Below are 6442 nucleotides of genomic sequence, written 5' to 3'. Positions count from 1 at the left end.
GAGATTTACGTGGTAACATAGTTCACGCAGAGATTTACGTGGTAACATAGTTCACGTAGATGTTGTAACGTGGTAACATAGTTCACGCAGAGATTTACGTGGTAACATAGTTCACGTAGATGTTGTAACGTGGTAACATAGTTCACGCAGAGATTTACGTGGTAACATAGTTCACGTAGATGTTGTAACGTGGTAACATAGTTCACGCAGAGATTTACGTGGTAACATAGTTCACGTAGATGTTGTACCGTGGTAACATAGTTCACGTATATGTTATGACGTGGTAACAAAGTTCACGTAAAGGTGTGACGTGGTAACGCAGTTCACGTTACGAGTGTATTAGCTTGACATGTTAACTTGGCCATGTCAACCAGACTTTACTCTCACAGTATATTATACACCCGATATGGTAACAGTGCCGTGTCGTCAGTACATCTAACGTAACTCAACAAGAGCCTACTATACATGAACGCACTGAAATGTGATGTAAAATGCTCACAAAAACTACTAACTTTTACTAATGGTTCATGGTACCAAAATCATGATTGTAATGCAAACAATCTATTTCTATGACGATATCATAGAACACCCCGATAGCAACGCTGTGCACACAGTGAGTCCTGCATCGTCAGAGATTGAAGACGGTCATGACATCGAGGTGAACGTGGACGTCCACCAGTCAGGAGAGGCCGTATTAGAGGCGACTCCCTCTTAAGTTAAAGTCGATGGGCGGAGCCATTGACGAAGAGCACTCACGTGGACTCGTGACGTCATCTGGAGGGGCAACTCGTCATCTGGAGGGGCAACCGACCGACCAGCGGGGACATCACGCCACCTCGGATCACTTTTGCTGGAAGCGCGCGCAGCGTTCACTTGTCTTAGATTTAATATTCTGTGTCGATCGTTCCTGCCCACTTTTGTATTTTTTTTTATTTATTTAAATTATTAAGCCGTTGCTAAAACAAATATAATCCTGTCACATCACAAATAACAAAAAAATGTTAATAATTAAATATTATTTTTTAGTTATTTGTCATGTATTTGTGATGTAAATATTCATTATTAATATTTTTTTAGTTATTTGTTATGTAACAGGATTATATTTGAATAAAAAATAATTATTATTCAACGTAAAATTGGTGATTAGTAAGATATTAATTGACGAACTTCAAGAGGTTAAATGAAATTAATTTGCTAAAGATGGTAGAATTTCTGTGAGTATTACGTAATTTCTGTGAGTAATGTACGTACATTAACCTATTTAATCTTGGTGGGTAGCACGCTGGTCTGATGATTAACATGTTTTTTTCCTACCTTTGCTGATAGCCTTGAGAGGCTATTTCAGCTTATCCTTGACGTGTAGGTGAGCTCACAGGGCTCAAACCGGAGTGTTAACACTGGCCCTAGCAAGAGCAGTGCTTCGCAGAATCTACCACCGGATCGGAAACGCGACCCACTGAGAAGATCCGGCGAGAAACTCAGTGGGCTGTGTCAATGGGTTAATTTACTGATTAGCATGGTAGGTTGTTCACGATGCTCTTTCGTCCTAGGTTTCATTGGATTAGTTTTAGCGAGTGCTAATTGACTATGACGTCAAGCAAGCTGCCTACAGATTAGATAATGTGTATATATGTATATTTAACGCGTTATTGTAGATGTTACCCTATAGCGCGTATAACTGAAAATATAACTACAAAAAGCAAGGCAAGAGATCTTTATTGTAAGGGATTTTTAATTTCTAAGGAGAGGCCAAAGTTCCTTTGCGGTCATCACGAATTTCACAGTGTTACGAGAAATTGTTCGCATGCGATGGATTGCAGAAACTCTATATCTCTCTCGTACGTAAGATTGATGATAATAATATATGTTATGATGTCAGTATGGCATACAGACATGTTAGTGAGCAATAGCCGTTGTTGATGGGACATTTTTTTTTTACAGTAAAGATAAAAACAGAAACACCGTGTTCGTATGTAGTAAATAAACATGACAGTAGAACAAGTTCATTGCATCCACAAAGTAATCTTATCTCAATCCGAATCATGGGACAGATCAAACCGAAAGAAATTCCACACGGGACACGTACTGATTGCGAGGACGGATCCAGGATTTGCTGTTGGGGGGTTATTATTTTGAAACTCAAAATTAGTAAGAGTCGAAATTTTGGCTTTTTTTTAATTTAATAAATAACTGCACCACTATTCATTCATTTCAATGGCGCGTTCACAAATAAAATATTCTACTCAGTACTTTTTTTTATTTTTTATTAGTTTTTTTTGTTATATATTTTTTTTTTATTTTTTTTTATTGCCGTATAGGCAGACGAGCATACGGCCCACCTGACGGTGAATGGTTACCGTCGCTCATGGACGTCCGCAATGCCAGGGGCAGAGCCAACCCGGGACCGGGGCGGGCCCCCGATGCGCACTCTGCGTGCCGTGGGTTCCGTCTGTGGGGGAGTTTTGCTGGACTTCCACCGGGCGCGTCCGTAGGTGGCGGATAACGGGCCTCTGGGAGCAGTCATACTCCCAGGGGTATCGCTCCTTCTCTCTCGTTGTGTTATGGCGGGAGAGATTGAGCGACGTGGACCAAAACCAGCAGGGGGGGTTCTGGGCTCTCTGCGCCCTTCACCTAGTTGAAGGGTGTTTCTTCCGGGGATGCCCGGGCCCCCGACTTCTTCCTTATTATTTTGAGTTTGTTTTTACTGTCTTTTTGTTTTCTTTATATTTTTGATTTAATTTATGTTGAGTTTGTCTGTCCTTATCTTCGTTATTATTTTGTTCTTTGTGTTTTGTTTATTTACTATCTTCACTCTTGTACTGTTGGTTACATTTTTATGTTAGATTTTGTTATATTTTCCATTTCTTTCTTTCTTTATTCTCACTCAATCCCAAGTTTTGACGCCCGGCAACGGGACGAATGGCTGGTGGGAGACCAGTCTCGAGGGCGTCCTAGGGGACCGCACCCTAGGTAAATAAAAATAAAAAAGCATGAGCATGTCCAGCCTGAAAAAGTTATTACCCCAGGAGGGTACCTCTTGCTCTGCGGGAGGAGAATCCCTCCGTGCGGTCGATAAATCGGCCGCACGCTGCCCCTCGTATTCTGGGGGGGGCACAAGCTGTTCCGGGAAAGAGTCCGAGAAGGACGGGGAGAAAAGGAAGAGGTCCACAAGGGACGAAAGAGAAACGGTGCAAAACGAAGACCGGAGGAGAGAAAGCAGCGTTTGCTCGGAGGACAGCATGGTGGTCAGCTCCTGCTGTTCATCACCAAAGAGAACGACGCGCAAAAGGGCAAAAGGCTAGAAGAACGCAAGCTCCGACAGCAGTACCGAATCGGAGGCGTCTAGGTCAGGATCGTTGGTGTCCAGGACCAGACCATCGAAGAGAGGCCGAGGTCGTCCTCCAACGACCGGCCAATACGTGGGATTGGCGGCGGCGAAGCAGGCATACTTAAAAGCTCAACGTGAAGAGCTGGAGCTTCGCGCTGAACAGGAGGTAGTGGAAAGCGTGCACAACCTGCGTGAGAAGAGGCGCGCAGTACATTTAATATCCGGGAACATAACAGCAGATCCCGCGACTAGGCTCCAGGAGACCGCCCAGATGGCCCTTACCATCGCGGCGAAAGCGCGCAACCCAAAGGGGACGTACATCAAAGCCCTTAAGGAGATGGCCACAACAATAAAGGAGGCCACGGAAGATCTAGCTTCCAGATCGGCCAACGAGGAAACCCTGAGCTGCAGGCACTCAGCGAGAGACAGGAGGCGGAGATCCTGCAGCTCAGGAAGGAAGTAGAGGACGTAAGAGCGGAAATGGTGCGCCTCGCTCAGACGACAGCGCAGCCCACTCCCGCCCCAACACTGCCAAACGAAGACGACGAGCGACACCTGCAAATAATCATGCGAGCAGTCGGGTCCATGCTGGACGCCCGACTCGAGGGTCTGGAGGCCCGTCTACTCCCAGAGCCTCGCTTGCGACCACCTTTGGCCGCTGACGCAAGAAGGAGGAGCAGAGAGAGCGAAATCGATCCAGACACTGCAGGTCTTGTGTCGGAGGCGACGCCGCCTTATGCGGCTCTGCCCCAGCTTGAGACCAACAAGAAAGTGAAGCCCAAGAAACAGAAGGGCAATAACAAGAAGACGACGCCGTCAGCTCCACCAGAGCCGCCAGCTCCACCCGAGCCGCGCGCATTCCCTCCGGCCCCCGCTGCCCTTACGGTCAGTTGGGCGACCGTTGCGCGTAGAGGAGCACGGCCGAGAAGGGAAAAGGAGCCAGCACCGACGACCAACGCGGAAGGCCAACGAGACAGAAACCCTGCCCCGCTCAAGCCTAAGAAGAAAGGTAGAAAGAAGAGACTTCGAACTCCGCGCTCGCAGGCCGTTATTCTGAGGCTGCACCCGGAGGCCATCGAAAAGGGGCTCTCCTACCGGGAAGTGCTCGCCGAGGCGAGGGCCAGCATCGACGCTGGAGCCTTAGGGATCCCCATCGAGAAGGTCCGGTCAGCAATAACCGGAGCCAAAATACTCATAGTGAGCGGCGAGGACCAGATCGCGAAGGCCGACTTGCTGGCCGAGAAGCTCAAGGAGGTTCTCTCTTCCAAGAGAGTAACGGTGACAAGACCGATGGTGACCGCTGCAATCCGCATAAGCGGACTTGACGATTCGCTGACGGAGGAGGAGATATGCACCGAGCTTGCGCGCATCGGCGAATGCTCCGTCGATGCAGTCAAGGCTGGCTCTATCAAGCCCGGATCCGGAGGAATGGGCCAGGTTCTCGTTCGTTGCCCGATAGCAGCGGCGAAGAAGATTGTGACAGTGACGAAGCTGCGCATCGGGTGGAGCGTTGTTCGCGTCCACCTGCTGGAGGCCCGGAGGCTACAATGCTTCCGCTGCCACGCGTTGGGCCATGTGGGTGCGCGGTGCCCGTCGTCGGTCGACCGCAGCCACGACTGCTACCGGTGCGGACAGACCGGCCACGTGGCATCCGGATGCACACTGGCACCGTGATGCGCCGTCTGCGCCTCCGCCGGGAAACCAGCGGACCACACTTCGGGGGGCAAGGCATGTGCAAGGCCCCCGAGAAAACCGAGGAGAGAGGACGTCGCTGCACCCGCGGCCGCACCCGTTGCTGCAGACCGAAGTCAACTCGGCGAGACGACGACTCCGATGGACGTCCAGCCTCCGTCGGGCACAAGGAAGACCGGGGCTTTATGAAGAACCGGGCATGCCGATGAACCGAGGAGGAAGTCGTGAGGAGGAGGTCGTGGACCTTGGTTCGTAGGCAGTGAAGGCGGAGCGGGTGGTGCGGGCAGAAAGCCCCCACCCGGCTCCTGCAGGGGCCGTCGATTGCTGGGTGCGGGGGCGCCCGGTGCTCGGCACTAAGGTCCTGTGGGGTGGTGGTGCGCTGTGGCTCCAGTGCGCCCCTCACGAGTCGTGGAGATGAGAGGGGGAAGAAGCCCCCGGTGGCAGATCCCGCCCAACGTAACATTGGGGTGGGAGCCGGCGAAGGCGGGCCTATGGCGCGCACATGGCGGTACCTGGGTCCCCGCCCAGCCGGAGTGGAGGAGCTCGTTGGGGTTTAGTCGGTAGTCGTTAAGCTGGGCGGGTTTGGCGAGAGCTGAACTTAGCCCAGCGCGCCTTTCTAAAGGCGTAGTCTCCGTGGACCAATTGGTTGAGGGCGCGGACCTCGGTTCGCGACTTCTTCCTCTTTCTTCTACCGGAGGCGCGGAGTCCGACATAACCCGGTCCGACCCCCGTCGGCAGGGTATCCGTAAAGACTAGGATTCCCCAACGATACCAAAAAAAAAAAAAAAAAAAGGGGCAGAGCCAAGCCGCTGCCTACCGTACCTACGTAGACGTGCTATTAAACGAAACCATTTATTTTTATTTAAATTTGTATTTGTGTAATTTCAAAATAAAATTTTATAAGGTAGTTGATAAGAAAAAAGTTCAGTTTCAACTTACGTGGAAAGAAAACAATCGCAATGAACTCAATGTAAGTGGTTATTTTGAGAATAAATTATTAGCTGTTTCCAGGGTGAGCTGTACTAATTGATAACGGAATAAAATTAATTATTTATTAGGCTCTAAAAAACTATTATAAATAGCAAAGATAATGCATTGTTGAGACCTTAGTTTAATTCGAAAAGTGTTGCATTAGTTTATTTTTTTATTACTCTATTTAATGTTTTCTCTCGGCTCATTGATGGTACTAAATATCTCAAAATATTATTCACATTAAATTGCTAATTTAAAAAAAAAAACAATATATTATGTCAATGGTTTTAGTGTCGCCGGTTTTTCTCAGAACTGTGACTATTTTTTGGCATCGGTAGTATAGATAACACGCTCTGACATTCCACTAGTATTCTGTGTGCTTAGTGCGAGTTTTTTAACGTTAATTAAAACTTGTATGGAATTGAAACGTTTGCCTACGTTTGCCGCTAG

Source organism: Bombyx mandarina, chromosome 07, assembly GCF_030267445.1.
Source record: "Bombyx mandarina strain Sakado chromosome 07, ASM3026744v2".
Taxonomy (NCBI): domain Eukaryota; kingdom Metazoa; phylum Arthropoda; class Insecta; order Lepidoptera; family Bombycidae; genus Bombyx; species Bombyx mandarina.
The sequence above is the reverse complement of the archived record's forward strand: the minus strand, read 5'-3'. Positions refer to the sequence as shown.